This window comes from Callorhinus ursinus, unplaced genomic scaffold, assembly GCF_003265705.2.
Source record: "Callorhinus ursinus isolate GAN/ISIS: 27379988/994484 unplaced genomic scaffold, GSC_fseal_2.0 scaffold26, whole genome shotgun sequence".
Classification (NCBI taxonomy): Eukaryota; Metazoa; Chordata; class Mammalia; order Carnivora; family Otariidae; genus Callorhinus; species Callorhinus ursinus.
Genome location: NW_027397088.1, coordinates 292,993 through 316,917, shown reverse-complemented (window position 1 = coordinate 316,917; position 23,925 = coordinate 292,993). Strand labels below are relative to the sequence as shown.

General features: G+C 44.6%; 1 long non-coding RNA gene across 1 annotated transcript in view; it reads left to right on the top strand.

Moving 5' to 3' along the window:
* LOC112838229 (uncharacterized) overlaps positions 1-23,925 on the top strand; it is a 51,639-nt gene that overhangs the window by 16,660 nt on the left and 11,054 nt on the right. Inside the window, exons 4-7 of the long non-coding RNA XR_012373777.1 lie at positions 5,527-5,636; positions 19,653-19,878; positions 20,003-20,076; positions 20,180-20,282. This is a non-coding gene — a long non-coding RNA (uncharacterized lncRNA). The remainder of the gene's footprint in view (positions 1-5,526; positions 5,637-19,652; positions 19,879-20,002; positions 20,077-20,179; positions 20,283-23,925) is intronic.

Sequence of the window (23,925 nt, the reverse complement as noted above, 5' to 3'; positions counted from 1 at the left end):
TTGGTTAAGCGACTGCCTTTGGCTCAGGTCATGATCCTGGAGTCCCGGGATAGAGTCCCGCATCGGGCTCCCTGCTCAGCAGGGAGTCTGCTTCTCCCTCTGACCCTCTTCCCTCTCGTGCTCTCTCTCTATCTCATTCTCTCTCTCAAATAAATAAATAAAATCTATAAAAAAATAAAAAAAAAAGATTGCTTTGGCTATTCAAGGCCTTTTGTGGTTCCAAACAAATTTTAGGATTGTTTCTTCTAGTTCTGTGAAAAATGCTGTTGGTATTTTGATAAGGATTGCATTAAATCTGTAGGTTACTTTGGGTAGTATAGACATCTTTTTTAAAAAAAGATTTTATTTCATTTATTGAGAGAGAGAGAGAAAGAGAGCGAGAGAGCAGGGAAAGGGACAGAGGAAGAGGGAGAAGGAGAGGGAGAGAAACAGACTCCCCGCTAAGCAGGGAACCCAACTTGGGACTCGACACAGGGCTCAATCTCACAACCCTGAGATGATGAGCTGAAATCACTAACTGGACACTTAACCGCCTGAGCCACCCAGGCACCCCTGGGTAGTATAGACATTTTAACATTATTTGTTCTTCCAACCCATGAGCACGGAATGTCTTTCCATTTCTTTGCATTGTCTGGAATTTCTCTCATCAGTGTTTTATAGTTTCAGAGTATAGGTCTTTTACCTGTCTGGTTAAATTTATTCCTAGATATTTTTTTGTTTTTGGCACAATTGTAAACAGGATTGTTTTCTTAATTTTACTTTCTGCTGCTTCATTATTAATGTTTAAGAATGCAACAGATTTCTGTACATTGATTTTGTATCCTGTGACTTTACAGAATTCATTTATCAGTTCTAGCAGTTTTGTGGTGGAGTATTTAGGGTTTTCTATATATAGTATCATGTCATCTGCAAATAAGGAGAATTTTACTTCTTCTTTACTATTCAGATGCCTTTTATTTATGTTGTCTGATTGCTGAGGCTAGGACTTCTAGTACCATGTTAAATAACAATGGTAAGAGTGGACATCCCTGTCTTGTTTCTGACCTCAGGGGAAAAGCTCTCAGTTTTTCACTATTGAGTATGATTTTAGTTGTAGATTTTTCATATATGGCTTTTATTATGTTGAGGTATGTTCCCTCTAGATCTACTTTCCAGAGAGTTTTTATCATGAATGGATGTTGTACTTTGTTTAATGCTCTTTTTTGCATCCATTGAAATGGTCATATGGTTTTTGTCCTTTCTCTTATTGATATGACATAACATGTTTGCATCCTGGGGATAAATCCCACTTGATGGTGGTCTATGATTTTTTAAATACATTGTTGGGTTCAGTTTGCTAATATTTTGTTGAGGATTTTTATGTCTATATTCATGAGAGACATTGGCCTGTAGTTCTCTCTCTCTTTCTTTTTTTTTTGTGGGTGTGTTTATCTGGTTTTGATATCATGTTGATGCTGGTATCATAGAATGAAATTGGAAGTTCTCCTTCCTCCTCTATTTCTTGGAATAGTTTGAGAAGAATAGGTATTAACTCTCTTTAAAAATTTGGTAGAATTTGCCTGCGAAGCCATCTGGTCCTGGACTTTTAGGGGACTTTTTTGATTATTTATTCAATTTCATTGTTGGTAATTGGTCTGTTCAAAATGTCTATTTCTTCCTGCTTTAGTTTTGGTAGATTATATGCTTCTAGGAATTTATTCATTTCTGCTAAGTTGTCAAATTTGTTGGCATATAGGTTTTCATAATATTCTGTTACCATTGTTTATGTTTCTTTGGAGTTGGCTGTCATTTCTCCTATTTCAGGAGTGGTTTTCTTTATTTAGGTCCTCTCCCCCTCTCTCTTTTTCTTTTCTTTTCCTTTTTTCTGTTTTGGATGAGTCTGGCTAGAGGTTTACCAATTTTGTTCATCTTTTCAAAGAACCAGCTCCTGGTTTTGTTGATCTGTCCTATTTATTTTTATTTTAGTTTCTGTATCATTTATTTCTGCTCTGATCTTTATGATTTCTTTCCTTTTGCTGGGTTTAGGTTTCGTTTGTTCTTCATTTTCTAGCTCCTTTAAGCATAAGGATTTTTGTGTATTTTAGAAGGAAAGGAAAGAATCAGGCTGAGTGGGACTCTAAAGGAAATCCACCCCTAAGTGGGCTTTGGTTTTGCAAGGTACTGGATGTCTGGTCTGAGAGGGGAGGGTGTGGAGTTAGTAGCCTACCCCTTGGTTGACTCTTAGACCTCTAGGAACTCAGAGAGAAGATAGGGGATGCAACTTCTCCAGGGCATGTGGAGGTCCAGGCCTCTTCCAAAGCAGCCCCTCAGATGGGACTGGCTGCCAGGTCCATGAGAGCTGGGCTGGGGTGCTCTGGATAGGGCATTTTCAGAGCCTCGGCAAACGGCCCCAGCCCCCAGGGAAGGCCAGATCAAGACTGCAGAGAAGCACTAAAATTTTACAGTGTTCCCACACATATAATTAAAAATGAAAGAGCTATATGAAACCAAAAACAACTTAAGGGTGTACTATAGATTTGTGATTTTTCCTAGTATGTGACTGCTTTCATGTTCTCCTTCTCTCTCTCCATCTGCTTCTCCTGCTCCTCTTCCTCCTTCTTCTCAAATATAAAATTATTTCCAGAGTTGTTATTTTTTTTCCCCCCTCTTCTGGCTTTGTGGGTGTCATGCGTAGGTGATTCGGACGTGCCCAGGCTTGACTGAGCGGCTTAACTTCTAATGGCCCCCACAGGCCTGGGCAAGGAACAAGGCAGTGCTGACCACCCTGGTCAGAGCAGGAGACTCTCCTCTGTTTCCTCAGGATGGCATGAGCCTTGACTTCCTTGTATGACCCAAGCGGGCAGTCTGAAAACTGTTAGACTCTAGAATTCTAGTCTGTGATGGTCAGGGCTAAAGCCAGACTTGATATGAGTCCATAAAGACATAAGACATTACCTGTCCCCAAGAGCTGTGGATCAATTCATTCTCACCTGTTACATGTATATGGACATACACATAAATATTTCTAGATAGAGAAGGAACCAGTAACAGTTGTGGCTTCTCAGAAGTAGGATTGAGTCTGCTTATTTGTTGTTTTTTGACCAAGTTTTTAAAAAACATTGAACAGATGTTATTTTTATAATAAAAATGTACTTCAAAAATTAAAATGACAGCAACAATAAACTCATCAGATTCCTAATATCTTCAGATTTCAAACTATCGGACAGATGGAGATTCTGCTATGGGCTATGAGAAGGGGACCAGTGATGCCTTCCAGCTGTGGTGTATCTAGTGCAGCTGGAAAAGAGGCTAAATACAGACTAGACTGTGCAGTACCCCAGGATGAATCAGGGCTAGTGCTAGAACATTCCTTCGTTCTACCCACCTCATACCTAATTTCCAGGCACAAGGATGTAGAAGTAAACAGAGCAGGGGTGCCTGGCTGGCTCAGTTGGTAGAGCATACGACCCCTCCTCTCAGGGTGGTAAGTTCAAGCCCCACACTGGGTGCGGAGCCTACTTAAAAAAAAAAAAAGTAAGCAAAGCAGACTGAGTCCTTGACCCCTGGATTTGGAGTCTAAAGGACGTGATGTGTGGGTCACACTGGCATAGCAGGAGAACCAGGAGGTTACTTATTTACATGGGGCTTGAACTCATGACCCCGAGATCAAGAGTCACATACCCCACTGACTGAGTCAGACAGGCACCCCCTTTCTGGTTTCTTTCTTTCTCTCTCTCTTTCTTTCAAGATTTTATTTATTTGTCAGAGAAAGAGAGAGAGAGGGCACGCACAAGCAGGGGGAGCGTGGCAGGCAGAGGGAGAAGCAGGCTTCCTGCTGAGCAGGGAGCCCGATGTGGGGCTTGATCCCGGGACCCTAGGATCATGACCTGACCAAAGGCAGATGCTTAACCTACTGAGCCACCCATGTGTCCCTCTTTCCTTCTTCCTTCCTTGAAGATTTTATTTATTTATTTGACAGAGAGAGCAAGAGAGCAGAAGCAGGGGGAGCAGCGGAGGGAGAGGGAGAAGCAGGGTCCCCGCTGAGCAGGGAGCCCGATGCGGGGCTCGATCCCAAGACCCTGGGATCATGACCTGAGCCGAAGGCAGATGCTTAAGGGACTGAGACACCCAGGCATGCCTTAAAAGATTTTATTCATTTGAGAGAGAGAGAGAGAGAGAACGAGCGGGCAGAGAAGAGGAGCAGAGGGAAAGAGAGAGAGAATCTGAAGCCAACTCCACACTCAGCACGGAGCCTGACATCAAGATATAGAACAGTTCTACTGTCCCCCAAAATTCCCTTGTTATTCCTTTGTAGTCACATCCTTCCTCCCATCCGCCACAAACCTCTTGCTAGTTTGAAATATTCTCCACGACTATTGTTTGTCTTTTCAAAAATGTCACATAAATGGAACAATGTAGCATATAACCTTTAAAAAAAGATTTTATTTTTTTGAGAGAGAGCGCAAGAGACAGCATGAGTTGTGGGGGAGAGGAACAGAGGGAGAGGGAGAAGCGGATTCCCCACTGAGCAGGGAGCCCGTCAACATCATTGTCATCATGGGCCTCCATCCCAGGATGCTGGGATCATGACCTGAGCCGAAAGAAGATGCTTAACTGACTGAGCCACCCAGGCACCCCTAAAGATTTTATTTTTAAGTAATCTCTACACCCATCATGGGGCTGTGCTCCAAGGTTTGTGACCTACTTGGTTTTGTCTTAGAAAATATAAGTCTCCAAAAACCTCACTTTGGGGAGAGATGCCGATGCCCTTACCAGATGTGATGCAGAGATTGGTGAGCAAAGCAGGGTTTCTTATCATCTTGCTTCTGGCATGCCGGGTCCAAAAACTTGGTAGAAAATGGCAGAAAAGGTCTAGGCACGCTAAAAATCCAATTACGTGGGAAAAACCGAGTGTCAGGAATCCAAAGGCATGGGTTCAGCCCTCCTCTCTGACATTTCCCGAATGTCCTTGAGCAGACTACATCAACTTCTGGAACCTCAGCCACTTCATCTGTAAAGTGGGAACAGTAATATCCACTGTGCTTTATCAGGCTTGTTCACAGACAGATGAATCTTTTTCTCCTTCCAGGTTCCTAGAAAGACTGTACTTTGCCACCCCATTTAACTCTTACCGATTAGCCAGGCATGGCTATGTAACTGACTTTGGCCAATTAAGATGTGTCTCTTCTATGTGGAAGTTTTAAAAGCCAGTGTGTGCTTTTCCACATTCTCTCCTTGTACTTATGGTGACTGGCAATGTTTTAGATAGTGACTGCCCTGTCAGCCTGGGTCCTGGAGTTAGGACTACAATGATTCAGAGTAGAGCCTCAGCCAACCCATACTGCAGGAGCAATAAATACATTTTCGTTGCATAAAGCCATTGAGATTTTGGGGATGTTTATTACAGAAGCATAACCTAGCTTCTTTGGGTGATATACCATATTATGGATGTTACCAAAAATAAATGAAATAAAAGGTATGGAATTTCTGGGGACATAATAAGGTTTGGTTGTCTTCCTTTCAAAATCTCTTTCTTTCTTTCTGAAGAGTCAAGGGGGTACTCTTAACGGCCCAGAGCGCTTGATGAGCTGTTAAAGAGAACAGACATCCATTCAACTACAAAAGAAAGAAGAGGAAAGGATACAAAGCAACAAAGGGTAAGAAATATGACACAAAACAAGGAAGAGAAACAAAGTGAAAAAAGTGAGACAAAGTATAAAAGGGCGAAGAGAGATTCGGAGGATGCCTGCGACCCAGGCAGAGGTGATTCTAAGACAACTGATGAGGCCGATGGAAACTGTATCTGTTTGAGAGGTTCAGCCCAACCCCAGGCAAGCAATGCCATCTGGGTTGGTAGCTGAACAAACAAGCTGCATTGGTTCCTGGTCATCCATCAGTCTTGGCACCCAGTGTTTACTGAGCACCTGCTGTGTGCCTGGCAGTGTGCTTGTGCTGGGTTTAGGGAGCTAAGTACGACCCAGTGCTGGCCGCTGCTTTCAAGAATCCCCCAATCAGTTGTGAAACAGTCACATGAAGAACTGGGATAAAATCTGCCCTGTGCCATGATGGAAGTGCCTTCAAGGAACCAAGCCCTGCACAGGAGAGTGAAGAAGGACTTTCTGGAAGACATGAAACTAAGGGTCTTGAAGAATAACTAGCAGTTGGCAAAGGCAGGGTGGGTGAGGGCATGCTGGGCAGAAGGGTAACGGGGGCCAGGGGGTGGAAGTGAGAAGGTGCAGGGAGTTTGGGGTTGCTAGAACCTTGATGAGAGGCAGTGGGCATCAGGATATGAGGCTGGAGAGGAACTCAAGGGCCTATCTCAGGGGCTTGAAAGCTTTCACTGGGTTGGCTAGGGCAGATTTGGGTAGTTAAGCAGAGAAGTGACATGGTCAGATTTTAGCTGAATTTCTCTGCCTGCTGTGTGGACAGTGGATTCGGGGCAGAATCTCTTTTTGTGAGACCTCTTGGGATTAGACTGAATGCCCAGCCCAGGTCCTGGAAGTGCACAAGATGGTCTCTCGAATAATCCGCCTAGCCAGGGCTTGATGTGTGCTGCCATGAGCTGGGCAGTGTTCTGCGTGCCCATGTGCTCTATGTTGAGTAACTACTCCCCCTCCTGACAACACTGTGATGAGCGTATTCTTATCACCCCCATATTGAAAAAAGATTTTATTTATTTATTTGAGAGAGAGAGAGGGCATGAGACAGGGGAGGCTCAGAGGGAGAAGCAGACTCCCCACTGAGCGGGGAGCCTGATGAGGGCTCGATCCTGGGACTACGGGATCATGACCCGAGTCTCCTGGAACTCTCGGATCATGACCTGAGCCAAAGGCAGACGCTTAACCAACTGAGCCACCCAGGTGTCCTCTTATCATCCCCATTTTGACCACCAGGAAGCGGGGCACTGCGAGGTTCAGTTATGACTCCCTGTCCCAGGGCCGCTAAGCAGCACAGTGGCATTGCAGTGCAGGCTGCCTGGCTCCGATCAGCCTGTACCCACTCTCCCTCCAGCCTCCTCGGGGTCTGCTGCTGTCAGGAAGGCCCTCAAAGAAGCCTACTTTGGTTTGGGCATCCTGCTTCAAGTTTATGAAATCTTCCACAGAGATGACCTCATTTAAGCCTTGCAACAGTAACTTCTGTGAGGTAGGTAGTGTTATTCATAACTAAGAAAACTGACCAAGGAAATCGAATGATTTGTCAAAGGTCAGAAGTTAGGGGGCAGAGCGCCAACTCAGACTTGCGTCTTCCAAGCCAGGAGTCCAGGGTCAGGTCTCACGCTCATTTGTCAGTCAAGACTCTGGCCAGCCTCATGTTGTGTGGTTGTGTGGTTCAAAGGTCAGAACACTTCCCACTCCTACTGCCTTCTATCCAGGAAAATGCTTTTCTGAACTGAGGGAAGGAGTCACAGAGAAATGTGTTGTTGGCTTCGGCTTCCTATGGTTGGGCAATGGCTTCCGCCGTCCGGATCAGGTGACGTCAGCGGTCTGGATTTCTGCCAGTTTTCTCCTGCCCACGAAACAGACTTCCAGCCAGGGCTCCCAGCCGTCTCTGGCTTCCTGGAGCAGCAGACCTCTCAATTTGCAGTGAGAGACTGAAAATCAGATCTCAGGGAAGGTTTCACTATGGGGAAGGAGGTAAAAACGCGGGAGAGGAGTTGAGAAGACACTGTCTAGGGATGAGCATGGAGTACCCCCACCTGAGGTCTGAGGTTTCTCTTCCAGCATGAGGGCAGGAGCCAATGATCAGACTGGGAGGTTTAAGACTGACCAAGAGGGACACCTGGGTGGCTCAGTCTGTTAAGCGTCTGCCTTCGGCTTGGTCATGATCCCAGGGTCCCGGGATCGAGTTTGGCATTGGGCTCCTTGCTCAGTGGGGAGCCTCCTTCTCCCTCTGCCTCTGCCGTTCCCCCTGCTTGTGCTCTCTCTCTGACAAGTAAATAAATAAAATCTTAAAAAAAAAAAAAAAGACTGTGACTAAGAGTCTTAAATAAGTTGGGGGTGGAGGGGAAGAAAGGCAGGCAAAGCTAAGGAAATCTGGAAAAAATTACACACAAAGATACAAACACAGAAGGTCAAACATAGGCCAAGAATAAAATGTTGATCCCAATCCTCATGCACTTTTTTGTGGATAACTAAGTCTTGAACAAATCAGTAATGCAGGAATATAAACAGCCCTCATTCCTTTTTTTTTTAATTCTGAAAGTATACCAGTTATAAAAAATCTGAAAAATAGACACATGAATTAAAGTAGGAAGTTAAAGTGTCCCTCCACCATCCCGAACTTCACTCTCCAAACCTGGTTCATAAATGATGTTACACACTTTAGCCATTCCTTCACCCAATATTGATCTCATTTAATCCTCACAACAACCCTATGGGGTAAGAATTACTACTATGCCTTTATTATTATTATTATTATTATTATTATTATTATTATTATTGAGAGAGAGAGAGAATGCATGCATGCAATTGGGATGGGAAGGGCAGAGGGACAGGGGGAGAGAGAATCCCAAGCGGACTCCCCCGCCCAGCGCGGATCCCCACGTGGGGCTCGATCTCACAACCCAGAGATCATGACCTGAGCTGAAATCAAGAGTCGGATGCTTAACCCACTGAGCTGTGTGGGCGCCCTGCCTTTGTTTCTATCTTTAATTGTAGTAAAATATACATAACATAAAATCGACCATATTAGGGATCCTGGTGGCCACCGGAGGTGAGTGGCCATCATGGCTTTCTGCCTAGCTGACCCGCTGGCAGCCGGTGCTGCAGCTTTATGAGCAGATGCTGTGCCACCACAAGTCGTGGTGCATTCATGGGGACAAATACTGGTCCTTTGGTTGTTTGACAAGAAGCCAATGTGAGGAATCTAAGAATGAAAAGGATTTGGGGAAGACCGCCCAGCTGCTGACAGAGGCGGACGAAGAATTCTGGCACAGTCGGCCTCCACCACCAGGTACCGCCCCTAACCCTCCCGTGGGTGCCTCCCCGGAGAGATAGGGGTGTTACAAGGCTCCTCGTGGCGCATAGATGACTGGCATCCTTCTGCGAAAGCCACGTATTGGGATTTCTTTGCCAAGAGAGCCGTGGAAGACACTGTGGAGGGAAAGCTGGGCACGAGTGGCTAAGGCAGCTGTGCCTGGTGGTCCTAAGACTGCAGCTCGGCCCCTTGCCTGAAAAGAGGATTGTATGTTTTTTCTCCTTGTATATTCTTGCCTCTTCTAGTGTAGATTAATTGACCATATTTATTCATGTCTGGTTTATTTCTGGGCTCTCTATTCCGTTCCATGACCTGAGTCTATTTTTGTGCCAGTACCGTATGATTTTGATCACTACAGCTTTGTAGCACATCTCGAAATGTGAGATGGTGATGCCTCCAGCTTTGTTTTCCTTTCTCATAATTGCTTTCACTTGTGCTTTGTTTCTTTTTATTGCCAAATACTATTCCATGCTGGGGATGTATATACCACAGTTTATATAACCATTCGTCAATTGATGAACTTTTGTGTTGTTTCTACATTTTGGCTATCATGAATAATGCTGGCATGAACATTCATGTACAAGAATGTCTGTGGATATATGTTTTCATTTTTCATGGGTATATGCCTGGGAGTGGAACTCCTAGGTCATATGGTACCTCTGTTTAACCTTTTGAGGAACTTCCAGATTATTTCTAAATTGACTGCTCTGTTTGACATCCCACTAGCAGTGTATAAAGTTCCCATTTCCCCAATCTGTCTTTTTGATTCTAGCCATTTTAGTGGGTATGAAGTGGTATCTCATTATCGTTTATATTTGCATTTACCTGATGACTAATGATGTTGAGCATCTTTTTATGTGCTTTTTGGCCGTTTGTATATCTTTGGAGAAATGTTTATTCAGATCCTTTGCCCATATTTTGAGTTGTAAGAGTTCTTTTTTAAAAGATTTTATTTTATTTTATTTTTAAGATTTTATTTATTTATTTGACAGAGAGAGACACAGCGAGAGAGGGAACACAAGCAGGGGGAGTGGGAGAGGGTGAAGCAGGCTTCCTGCGGAGCAGGGAGCCCAATGCGGGGCTCGATCCCAGGACCCTGGGATCATGACCTGAGCTGAAGGCAGACGCTTAATGACGAAGCCACCCAGGCGCCCCAAGATTTTATTTTATTTTAACTTTTTTAAGGATTTATTTATTTATCTGTCAGAGAGATAGAGAGAGAGAACACGAGCGGGGGGGGGTGGGTATGCAGAGGGAGAAACAGTCTCCATGCTGAGCAAAGATCCTGATGTGGGACTTGATCCTAGGACCCTGGGATCATGACCTGAGCTGAAGGCAGACGCTTAACCAACTGAGCCACCCAGGCATCCCAGAGTTGTAAGAGTTCTTTATGTAGTCTAGATATAAGCCACTTATCAGATATGTGATTTACAAGCATTTTATATCATTCTGTGGGTCATCTTTTCATTTTCTTGATTAGTGTCCTTCGAAGCACAAAAGTTTAAATTTTGTTAAAGTCCAATTTATCTGTTTTTTCTTTTGTTACTTGTGCACTTGGTGTCATATCCATGAAGCCATTACCTAATTCAAGGTCGCAAAGATTTATGCCTATATTTTCTTTTAAGAGTTTAATAGTTTTGGCTCTTACATTTAGGTCTTTGATCTAATTTTGACTCAATTTTCATATATGGCACGAGGTGGGGATCCAACTTCTTTCTTTTGCATGTGGATATCTAGTTGTCCCAGTATTAGTACGCCTTTTTACAGATGAATACATTGTAAACTCCATGAAAAAAAGGACAGTGCCAGTTTTGCTCACCTTTGTCTCCTCAGGATTCATTTAGACCCTGATATATAAGATGCTCCATAAATATAGGTGGAGTGAATGAATATATGAGTGACTGAGACTTAGAGAGTTTAAATAACTTGCATGGGTCAGTCATTTGGAAAATGGCCCTTCATGATTCAAATCCAAGGTTTCCCTTTCAGTTCTAATAAAGAATTTTTGTGCTTCCAAGTTTCCAAAACGGTCTCAGGTTACCAAAAGCTCTTTATCACAAGAAACCAGATTTCCTCAAAGTTTCCTTTGATGCCCCCTCTGTATCATTCGGATAATTCCATTGTTTGTGAATAGCCACACTTCTCAAACTAGTGAGCCTCCTGTTCCTTCCACTCTGACTCCCCTCCTCTCTCCACCCTTCCCAGCCACTGAGACAAAGACTCCACTTCCTTCTTTGGTGGTTTTATAGCTGGAAAGCTCTTCTAGATATCTGACCACAGCCTTCTGCTGCACAATTTTACCATAAATCCCCGTGAGTGTTAGGTGTAACCGTTTATTATGGGACCTGGTTTGGTGTGGGAGGCATTTTGGCTGTGCAGAAAGCTTTATGAGCTCTGCACTGTGTGAAGTACAGTTCTGGTGAAGCCCCCTGCCCTTGCTCTGGTCCTGACATGGTTATCCCTTCATGGACCATGGTTTCTGATTCGGGGTATAGCTTACCATGACGTGGTTATCCCTTCATGGACCATGGTTTCTGATTCGGGGTATAGCTTACCATCTCAGAGGAGAATGAAGCCAGGTGGCATAAGCCCCAGGTTCTAAAACATTTTGATGGACTCACCTCTTTTGGGATGAGGCTCTTCCAGGAGAGCCTGGAAGAGAAAAAGCTTTGCTCCTCAAAGCTTCCCCAGTTAAAGCCAAGACTGGTGAGAGAGTGGGGCTGAATTACCAGCCCCCACCCTGACAGTGTTGAGTTTGGGCTCCCCCTGTTGGACCCCTTGGAAAATAATTATGTGAACTACAGGAAAAAATCAAGACAAGGGTGGGCACAAAAGAAAGAATATTTATGGAGAGTTGACTATATATTAGGCATTTCATTTAGGCATCTCATTTCATTCTTAAAGTGGTCCCACAGGTAGGTTTTATCCGTCCTCTTTTGCAGAGTTGGAAGCTGAAGCTTGCCCAAGTTACACAAGGATTTGAACCCAGAGCTTTGACTCCCTAAAGTCCATACCTTTTCCAGTACTCTGAGCCAAGAGAGCCAGCAGGCAAAAATGGCCCACGAAGGTTCTTTCCTCCCTTCACTTTCACTGAATCTATTATTCGTTTTGTTGAGACATTTCCTGAGGCCCAAGAATGCCTTGAACAGTGGTGTGCTTCAGCCAGCTCAGACCAACTGGTGAGAGCAATTGTTAAACTGTTACAAGCTGGTTGTTAAACCATTGTAGTTGGAAAAGGGTCATGGTGGAAGGGAATATTTACATCATGGAAACTGGTAACCTTTACAAATCAGGGATTCTACTCCCCTAACCACTCATACTGGTTTATCAGCACACCATTGTAACTGAACTCTCCTCTGAGGTCACAAATGCCCTAACAGAGCATTAACTTTGAGGCCTTGAGTGAGAACCTGAGATGACAGGGCCTACCCCCAGTGGTCGCAAACTTTCAGCTGCAGGCTGAGGAAAGGATACACACATCAGTTGGAAAAATGAGAACATGTGTACACGTGGGAGAGAGAAAAGAGGCTGTAGAATATTGGTTATTCACATGTAAACAAAATACCAACGTTTTTAATCATGGGGATTTCCGGGGGGAGGGGTGGTGACTTGTCATTCAGAGTTCGTTTCTTTCAGAGCAATGGAAGAGGAGCTCCAGTTCTTGTGGGAACTAGAAGAGTGCCCTGGATGGAGGGTGGGGGGCTCTGCACAACACAGAGGAGGGGAGATCTCGGTTGTGAAAGGAAAGGCAACTTTGAGCTTCTAGGTCTTGAGGTGGGAGGCGATTTGTAGACCACATTCCTGACTCTGAGACTACAGTTGGGATCCTTTTACTTGCCCGGTGATGACCTTCCTCCATCAAGGCCCCCAGATTACCCAGGGCTACAGGAGTCTGTGAAGAGCAAAACAACTAAGCATCAGGAGAACAAATCTCCAGAACCAGCTCTGGGTGCTTTTGGGTCATCTCCATTTGAGGACTGGAGTCAGGGGCCATTCTTGGCTGGTCTGGATGCTACAAAGAAAGAGCCACCTCCCATAATAAAAGAAGAGGAACATCCTCGGGGGTGCAGTTGGAGGGAGCATCTCCATGGGCAGGGGAAGGGACTTCGCAGCCCTGCCATGTCCCCACAACTGTCCCTGTCCCTTTATGCTTGGGAGCAACCACATCAGCATTGAAAAGGCTCAGAATAATTAAATAATACTTCCCTAAAGGTCTAGAGTTAAGAAAAGGAAATCAAAGAATTGAGTAGCAGGCAACCAGATAATCTGATTCACAAGACACGGCTGATTTATATTCAGCCCACAGACAACTGCAGGAATTGCTCCTCCTTTGCTCCTAGCTTGCTGCCTCCATCTCAAAAGAAGCTCCCTGAGTCTAAGGGGAGAAGGAATCCCCCTGCACATTCTCACCCATGTCTGCTTAAGGCTCCCATTCGGAGTTCCAGGTCCCTGCCCTTGGACCCAGCTCACTTATGCCTGCCTGATGCCAGAATAGCCGTCTCTAAGAGATCCTGCCTGCATGTGACCTTAGCCCCCAGGGCACAGCAGGTAACCCCCCTACAGTGAGGGGTAGAGGGGGGTGTTGTCCTTTGTTCCAGGTGTTGAGACTCTCTTGAGGTTCAGCTTAGGGCTAGAGATTGTGATCAAAGAGACACCGGGATTGGATCGGCCAGAGCTAGGACACTGATGTGATTTTTAGGATTAATTAGCGCTTTTGACGGGGCAAGCTTCCACCCGTTGGTATAGCTCCCGGGCTGGGCGGGCCTGGGCAGACCTCACTGTCAAGGCAGACACCCGAAGGTGTGTGTGCAGAGGGAGGGAGGCTTGAACTCAGAGGCTGCCACTTTCTGTTAGGCAGAGATTAGCACCCTGAGGCACAGATAATATAATCAGCTAACTCCTGGTTGGTAAAATACCTTCTCTAACCTTTGAGGGAACCTGCTCCCACTGCTTGTTCACATCCATTCCTTCAACAAATATTAAGTTTCTCTTAGGTGCCAGGTGCTACCCAAGACACTGGATATAGCAGTGAACAGGACAGCCATTTCGCCCCCATGGAGGTCACAGGACAACGGGGTAAAAGATACTGAACAAATAATTAAAGGGTGATGAGTGCTATGAAGGAAAAGTGTAGGGTGTAGTGAGGTTCCGAATTAGCAGGAGGCTCCAAGAGGGCAGGGACCATGACTGACCTGTGGACTAGTGCCAGGTTGGCATGCAGTAGGCATGGACACGTTTGGTTGAGAGGATGAAGGAGTCTAGCTGAATAAAGGGTGTGTGTGTGTGTGTGTTGTGTGGTTAACCCTCCTTTACTTCAGCTTGGTAAGCACTTTTATAAAACTGCTGATGCTCTGTGTAATTAATGAGAGGTAAGAGAGTGATAATAATGAGATGTGCACCATTAGGGGCAGCTTACTAATAGAACAAGCCCTGACACAGATTCTTTCCCACTTGAGTTTGAACTCTGAATCTACCACATACTAGCTATAAGAATCTGAGCAAGCTGCCCACGTTTCCTGGGCCTTGTTTCTTTAAATTCTCTCTCCACATTGTAAGTATACAAGACAATGTATATAAACTGGAATGTTATGGTATACCATAGCATTCATACTATAACTATTACTGTAATATAACTATCGTATATAGTACAGTATTATATAGGGTATAACTAGAGCTAATATCATAACTGTTAATATAATTAATAGCTATAATACTTGGTAGTTACTGCTTATTCATGTACACCAAGCTTATATCCAAAAGGACTTTGGTAGTTAAAAGACATAAACACGATAAATCTGGATTTGATAGACAAGAGTAGAATAATAAGTCAAGGAGGAAGGGAGGAGAGGGTGTGTATGCAGTGCTAGGGAATATCTATGTAGAGAGGATGGGCCCTTGGAAAGTGAATCAGAAGTCTTTCCTTTTGGGGAAGGGCCAATATGCTTGGTGTGGGAGCAGTTTTACCAACCTTCCTCCCCCCCAAGACAATCTCATTCCAGGGAGTTCAGAATTTTTTAACCTCCAAAACCCGTTTGCAGAAAGTTCTGACTGAGGGCTACTGCAATGAAAGGGAGATTGATGTGTATTCACCCAGTGGCCATGTTTGCAGAAAGGATAGCAGAACCTTTTGACCTTTATAAGAGGCACCAGGGATCTTTGCATGTCTCCAGATTAGATGATACATAAATACTTATCCAGATTTTCTGGACCTTTCCCAAATGCATTTATGTTGAGAAGCTGCTAGTTTCCTGTTTACAGTCTCTTTACCACGAGTTAACTGCTCTTCCTACTTTCACTTAAGTTTTGTATCTTGCTCTGTGAGAAACTTTGAGCTGCCTGAAAATATTTCCTGAAATTGCTTCACAAGTCTCTTTTCAAATATCTGCATTTATTGAGGATTAATAAAGCTAAGCTGCCATCAAGATCAAAATGCCTGTCTTTATTCATGAGAGACAGAAAGAGAGAGAGAGAGAGAGAGAGACAGAGGGAAAAGCAGGCTCCCCGCTGAGCAGGGAGCCCGATGCAGGACTCGATCGCAGGATCCCAGGATCCCTGGGATCATGACCTGAGCTGAAGGCAGATGCTTAACCATCTGAGCCACCCAGGCGCCCCTGTTGAATGCTTTTATATGGGAGGAGGGGGAGGGTGGGGGGCTGAGAGGGAATAAGAGAGGTGGCCTTGTTATGTAGACTCTTCCTCTGACAGCAAAGAGCCAGTTGGAGGGAGCTGTTCCAACTCTAGTTCTGGGCTCTGAAGTGGTCTTTACTTACAACAGCAGCAATGCCTAGGCTCAGACCAATGGGGAAACATCCTGGAATTTAGGAGCCTCAGATATTCTTTTTCAGAGTCCCCCAAATGTCTCATTTAAAAAAAATGAGTTTATGTTTTTGTGAATCAGGACTGAAATAAAGGCCATACATTATTATATTGGTTATTTTTATGTTTCTCTTAATGCATAAGTTCTCTCACCCATTCTGTTTTACCCCTCGTAATGCATTTGTTAAAGAAACTGTGTTGTTGTCGTTTGATTGTTTTATTTTTGTCCTATAGAATTTCCCTCAGTCTGTGTTTGGCTTATTTTGCAGGATTCACAAGAGAATGTTGTGAACTTCCGACAGGAGGTGCATAATGTCAACTTGTCTCTCTTTTGGTTATGTTATCAGGTATTGACTAATCCATGATTTTCTTAGTGGTTGCAAATTGGTGGTATTGGAATTCTACCACTCTGTTCTTCATTTACTACCTGGACTATTTCTGTAAGAGAAATTCCCTCATCAGCCATGTGATCAGGTATGGTTCCTATAGGAAAGGCAGGATAAATGTTGATTTCTCTTTATGACCAGTTTTCAAATTATTGAGTTGGCTGCCTACAAATCTCCAAATGTGACGAATTAAAAAAATCATTATGAAGTCATGGGTTTATTTTTTTTTTAAAGATTTTATTTATTGATTTGACAGAGAGAGACACAGCGAGAGAGGGAACAGAAGCAGGGGGAGTGGGAGGGGGTGAAGCAGGCCTCCCGCTGAGCAGGGAATGTATCAGAAAAACCTAGTTTCTATCTCTATCTCCTCTATTCAATTTCCTCCTTCTCCCACAGACATTTTAAAGATTTATCTTAGTCTCTCATTGTTAAAAAAAAATATATATATATATATTCATTTATTCTTGGATATATAGTAGCATTCTATGTGATTTTCCCCACCTTTCATTTAAAAGATTATTATTATTATTTTATTGAGTTATTTACATACAGTTCCAGACAATATATGGTAATGGTCTCTCCATGGCAGTCTGTAGAGACTTTCTTTTTAAAGATTTTATTTATTTACTTGAGACAGAGAGAGAGCAAGCACAGAGGGAGAGTGAGAGAGAGAAGCAGACTCCCCACTGAGCAGGGAGCCCAACTCAGGGCTTGATCTCAGGATCCTGGGATCATGACCTGAGCGGAAGGCAGACACTCAACTGACTGAGCCACCCAGGTGTCCCTATAGTGACATTTTTTTATTCCTTTTTTTTTTTTAATGCTCCATAGTACTTCATGTTTAATTCAACCAGTTCTCTATTGTTGTACATTTGGATTGTTTCTATGCTTTTACTATTACAAACAGGGCTGCAATAAATAGTCTATGTAAACATTTTTCCATATTTTTGCCCTTAATTTTTTGGGATAGATTCTGAGAAGTGGTATTGCTGAACCAAAGAGGAAATGCATATGTAATTTAAAAAAACATATATATATTCAAATATAGTTGGAATTGCCAACCAAATCCCCTCCATAGGGGTTGCCTCCTTCTGCATTCCCACCAACAGTGTAATAGAATGCCTGTTTCCCCTCAGCTTTGCCAACAAAGTGTGTTGACAAATTTTTGGATTTTTGTCAATCTGATAGGTAAAAAATACTACTTTAGTATAGTTTTGATTTGTATTTTTCTTATTAGAAACAAAGTTGAACATATTTTTATATGTTACGGAGCCCTTTACATTTCTTTGTGTGAACTGTTTGTTCATGTTTCTTCCAAATTTTTTTAAGTTTTTTAAAAATTTATTTAAGTAATCTCTACACCCAACATGGGGCTCAAACTTATAACCCCAAGATCAAGAGTTGCATACTCTTTCGACTGAGTCTGCCAGGTGCCCTGTTCTTCCAGTTTTTTTTTCCGAAGACTTATCCATTTATTTGAGAGAGAGAGAGAGAGAGAAAACATGCATGTGCATGGGTTGGGGAAGGGGCAGAAGGAGAGAATCTCCAGCGGACTTACTGCTGAGCATGGAGCCCCATGTGGAGGATCTATGAAATTGTGACCCAAGCTGAAACCAAGAGGTGGACAGATGCTTAACTGACTGAGCCACTCAGGTGTCTGTTCTTCAAACTGAGTTTGTAGGGGCAGAAAAAATGTCCCTTCTTCTTTCTAGGCTCTTTGGCTGGTCTAATAATTAAATTGACATAAATTAAAGAAGAAAAACAAATTTTGTACATACGAGAGCCCAATAAAAATATGATATTCCAAGATAGTCAGGCAACTGAGGCTTATATGCTGGCCTAAGCTAAGGAATGGAACAGGGGCTTCGGGCTTCACGGGGGAGGGGGACAATTCATAGGAAGATAAAAAGAACAGATGTTTGGTAGTCATATGTTTGCCTTGCCGAGCAGGTAAATTTTTCAGGCAAAAAGTTACCAGGGCACCTGGCTGGCTCAGTTGGTAGAGCGTGTGACTCTTGATCTTGGGGCTGTGAGTTTGAGCCCCACATTGGGTGTAGAGATTACTTGAAAAACAGAAGTTATCTTTGGTAATAACTCTGTTTGTGGTTCAGAACCCTATCTAAGTTCTTTTAGGCAGTTGAAGAAGAGGTAAAAAGCTTTTCCTGAGTCTGCTGGGTGTCGATTACCTTCAGGTCAAAATAATTCACATGCCAAAGTGGCACATTTTGGGGTGGCCTATTCTGATCCCCTTAAAGTCCTTGGTTCTTTTCCCTCTAATTTTAGAAGTTCTTTATATATTAGGGATGTTAGCCATTTGTCTGTGACATGTTTGTCATTTTACTGTGCTCATGGTAATATTTTCCTTAAGAAAGTGTTTGCTTTTACATTTTTAAAAAAAGATTTCATTTATTTATTTGACACAGAGAGAGAGAACATGATCGGGGGGTGGGGGGCGCGGAGAGGGAGAAGCAGTCTCTGCACTGAGCAAAGAGCCTGATGTGGGACTCGATCCAGGGCCCTGGGATCATGACCTGAGCTGAAGGCAGAAGCTTAACTGACTGAGCCACCCAGGTGCCCTGTTTTTAAATTTTTATGTAGTTAAATTTATCAATCTTTCTCTTCAATTGAAGCTGGATTTTTAGCCATAGTTATGAAAGTCTTCTCTTCTCTCAAGTTATAGAGAAATTCTGCCATTTTTTCCTTTGGTACTTCTATAGTTTCAATTTTTTTTTAAGATTTTATTTATTCATTTGACAGAGAGAGACACAGCAAGAGAGGGAACGCAAGCAGGGGGAGTGGGAGAGGGAGATGCAGGCTTCCCGCTGAGCAGGGAGCCCGATGCAGGGCTCGATCCCAGGACCCTGGGATCATGACCTGAGCCGAAGGCAGATGCTTAACGACTGAGCCACCCAGGCACCACTATAGGTTCAATTTTTTAAAAAGATTTATTTTTTTATTTGAGAGAGAGAGAGTGCGCAAGCAGGGGAGAGGGGCAGAGGGAGAGGGAGAGGGGAGCCCGATGCAGGGCTGCATCTCACAACCCTGAGGTCAAGACCTGAGCTGAAACCAAGAGTCGGATGCTCAACCGATTGAGCCACCCAGGTGCCCTGCTATAGTTTCAATTTAAAAAATATATCCTATGTAGGGCGCCTGGGTGGCTCAGTCGTTAAGCGTCTGCCTTCGGCTCAGGTCATGATCCCAGGGTCCTGGGATCGAGTCCCACATCGGGCTCCCTGCTCCGCGGGAAGCCTGCTTCTCCCTCTCCCACTCCCCCTGCTCGTGTTCCTGCTCTCTCTGTGTCTCTCTGTCAAATAAATAAATAAAAAATAAAATCTTTAAAAAAAAAATATATCCTATGTAGAAGTTATCATTTTGTATGCTATGATAAATGGATCAAATTTATTTTTTTATGTAGAGTCTCAGATTTGCTATCATTAGCCCTCTTCCCTCCCTCCCTTCAGCTTGCCTTTTCCTGGACATTGTATTCTTTTCTAGGTTTGCCAACACTGGACATGGATCAAAATAAACATCTGTTCAACTCCCTGCACTTGTTCCATTTTGTTGCCTGTTTTTCTTTCCTGGACTCTGTGATTTCTGCACAGTGTTTTTCCAGCAGCTCAAGGGAGTGATGACCTTTCGGGCTTTAGGAAGAGCGGGCTGAAGATCTGTCCAGAGAGTGATTCAAGCTGGAGCAGGTCCTGCAGAGGCCGCTCTGCTGGAGGTGAAAGTGGCTTTATGGGAGCAGGGCGAAGGTGCTCACTCAAAGAGCACTTGGGAGGAAGTTCCGTTGTTAATGACCCACGTTTCCTGTCCCCAGATACTTCCTGCTCTTGTTTCTATGTTAGGAAGTGTCAGTTTTCTAACTGGAGAAGACTGGAGACAGAGGGAAGAGAAGTGGACAGCAAAAGGGAGCAATGGGGTACGGAAATTGGAACCTCTCTTCCTCTGTGTTCACATGCTACCCGACATCTCTGTATCATTAATGCCAGTTCCCACTCGCTATTTTTACAACCAACTGCCAGGTACTCTGCTAAATGGAGTAAAGCATCAATCTTGACCTGTTCATTGGCTGAGGTTGTTACTGCCAGAAAGGAAAAGAGGCTCAGAGTTAAGGTCACACGGTTGGTAAGTAGTAGGATTTCGGTCTGTATGACATCAAATTCCAGGCTCAATGCTCCTAAGTCCGTGGCCCCCATAATAAAAGGTTTATAATACCCTGTAGTTAGGTTTCCTTTTCAATCTGAGCCCTAGCCTCATCCCAACTCACTGCCCAGATCCCCTTAGCTCAGATGTGGGCACTGTGGTTGCCTCTAGACTGCGGCCCTCATGCTGGGTTGCAAGGTTCTGTGGTCAGGAGGGCCCCATGCTAGCCAGCTTTTATTCTGTTCCCAGCATGGTGTCTGGCCCTTGGCAGATACTGATTACATATCTGCTGGATGCTTGAATAGATGAAAAAGAAGGGGAAAGAGGAATGTGTGTGGGAGATTAAGGGGCAGGAGTAGAGAAGGCACAGGGGGAGAGAGGCAGATTTGGGGGTAAGACGGTGGGGCCTGAAGATGCTGGTGGCTGGAAGGGGCCCATGTTGCTGTTGTTTAGAAGCACAGACAAGATATCACTTGCAGCTTAAAGAGGATTTCAATTTTTTTTTAAAGACTTTTATTTATTTATTTGACAGAGAGAGACACAGTGAGAGAGGGAACACAAGCAGGAGGAGAGGGAGAGGGAGAAGCAGGGAGCCCGATGCGGGGCTCGATCCCAGGACCCTGGGATCATGACCTGAGCTGAAGGCAGACGCTTAATGACTGAGCCACCCAGGCGCCCCGGATTTCAATTTCTTAACAACTTGGTCATGAGGAAATGACCTAGACTGTGGGCCCAGGACTGAAGAGAGCTCCCCTCTGTGTGGCAGAATATGCACGTCTTCTTCCATCCTTCAGATTCTGAACATTTCCGTTCCACATTCAAACATCCTCAACTTTCATCCTCAGTCTTTCAACTGAGAAACAAAACATGCAGACACAAACCCTGACTGTATTCTACAAACAAGGTAAGGTGAAGAAGGTATTGAGCTCTGTCAGATGGCAAAGAACAGGGAAACACCCAAGTTACCTTCAGGGAAGCCCTTTCTCCGAGGCTACACAGGTGAGTAAGAAAAATAGGAAATGGCTCTTTTCCATCTTGCAAGATGGTGGGCGAAACAGCTGAGAAGCTGGATGCTAAGAAGAAACCTGAAGCCAAGAAGGCCGATGCTGGTGGCAAGGTTATGACAGTAACCTCCAGGCTAAAATACCAAAGAAGGGGAAGACCCCCTGCAGGAGATAACCTGTCTCAGTCCAAGGCGTCCCCAGACATCCCCCACCGGGTGTGTATTCCAGAAGAGCTCTGTGCAAGAGGAAGTAGTCAGCAGCTAAATCCGGGGTTGAAAAGAAAAAGGAGAAGGTTCTTGCTATTGTCACAAAACCAGCTGGTGGGGACAAGAATGGTGGTACCCAAATGGTTAAACTTTGCACAAGGCCTAGGTATCATCCTACTGAAGATGTGTCTCAAAAGCTGTTGAGCCGTGCAAAAAAACCTTTCAGCCAGCATGTGAGAAAACGGAGAGCTGGTGTCACTCCTGGGACCATTTTGATCATCTTCACTGGGCGCCACAGAAGAAGAGGGTGGTTTTCCTAAAGCAGCTGAGCTGTGGCTTGTTACTTGTGACCAGACCCCTGGCCCTCAATCCTCTGCATAGAACACACCAGAAATTTGTCATTGCCACCCCCACCAAAACATCTCACTGATGCTTCAAGAAGAAGAAGCCATGTAAAGCTACACACGAGGAAGGTGAGTTCTTCAACACGGAGAAGGAGAAATGTGAAATTATAGAGCAGTGCCAGGTTGATCCAGGAAGCTGTGGACTCACAAATTCTGCCAAAAATCAAAGCTGTTCCTCAGCTTTGAGGCTGTTTCTGCTCTGTGTTTTCTCTTACAAACGGAGTTTATCCTCACAAACTGGTGTTCTAAGTTTCTTGGAAAGAACCTAGTTAAGTAACAGATCCATTAAAAAAAGAGAGAGAGGGGCGCCTGGGTGCTCAGTCGTTAAGCGTCTGCCTTCCGCTCAGGTCATGATCCCGGGGTCGTGGGATCGAGCCCCGCATCGGGCTCCCTGCTCCGCGGGAAGCCTGCTTCTCCCTCTCCCACACCCCCTGCTTGTGTTCCCTCTCTCGCTGTGTCTCTCTCTGTCAAATAAATAAATAAAATCTTAAAAAAAAAAAAGAAAAGAAAAGAAAGAGAGAGAGAGAGGAGGGCGCCTGGGTGGCAACAGTCGGTTGAGCATCTGACTCTTGGTTTCAGCTCAAGTTGGGATCTCGGGGTCATGAGGTCAAGCCCCACAGTGGGCTCCATGCTCAGTACAAAATCTGCTTGGGATTCTCTCTCCCTCTCCTTCTGCCCCTCCTGCTCATGCTTGTGCGCACGGGAACTTGCACTCTCTCTCAAAATAAGTAAGTCTTAAAAAAAGAAAAAAGAAGAAGAAATGATCTGTGAAGGGCTTGAGAGGAGCTGGAGTGCCATTCAGGCTATAACAGCCATGGGACGTTATGGGCTGGCAGAGGAGGAAACCACTCTGTCCTTGAGGAAGGTGACAGTAACTCCCTCCTTCCCTCCCTCCCACCTTCCTTCCTTCCTTCCTTCCTTCCTTCCTTCCTTCCTTCCTTCCTTCCTTCCTTCCTTCCATCCTTCCTTTGTTTTTGCTTTAGGGTATGATGGTATCATTAATTTGGGGGAGTATTGCTCTTTCGTAAGACAAAAATCTGCAATGTATCCTTTGATTACATGAAATTAAGGCAGAATCTGAACTGAGAGGCTGATCAAAGAGGTGTTCCGTTGCTGACCACAACGAAAAGAAAGGGTGTCTTCCTTGAGCAGAGAGATGAGAAATGTCCAGAGTGGGTCCCCTGAGACAGAAATCATTTTAGGAACAGTCACCTTTGCTATGGAATTCTACCATGTCCCTGCTCTGGGCTGTAATTCATTTTTTTTTTTTTTTTTTTTTTATTTTTTTTTTTATGAGAGAGAGAGAGAGAGTGCACACATGAGGGGTGGTGGGGAGGGGCAGAGAGAGAGGGAAAGAATCTTAAGCAGACTCCATACTGAGCATGGAGCCCGATGCAGGACTTGATCCCATGGCCCTAAGATCATGACCTGAGCCAAAATCAAGACTCAGTTGCTTAACCGACCGAGCCATGCAGGCTCCCCTCTAATTCCCCTTCTTGATTGGCCTATCCATGGTTCAAGCCTCTGGCTGAAGCTGAGTTGCCCCCTAGCCCAGTGTAAGTTTGTGGAGGGAGGGAGGGGCTGAAGAGGCTGGATGCCTACAGGAAGTAGTGAGAGGAAGAAGCAAGAGGTGATATTGACCTTGGGTATCAACTGGGGCTACTGACTGACCCGGGTGGCATTTCCTGGGTCAGGGTCCTAGACTTCTTCCTACAGCTGTAGGAAAGTGGGGGTTTGGGTCATTTTGTAGCTGGGGCCCCTAGGTACAAGAGCACCCAGCTCGGGGGGTCCCAAACAGACCCGGTTCAGCCACTTGCCACTGACAAAATCCAAAGGCAGAGACACGGGTGGTGGTGAAACAAGAAAGGAATTCATTTCAGTGAGGCCAACACCAGACGGCAGCGGACTGACTAACATCTCAAAGATTATCTCCAAAGTGCTGAAAAAGCCTCCAGGTTTATAGGGGGAAAATGTGGGACAAAGGTTGGTAGGCAGCCGAGGTCAGATGGCT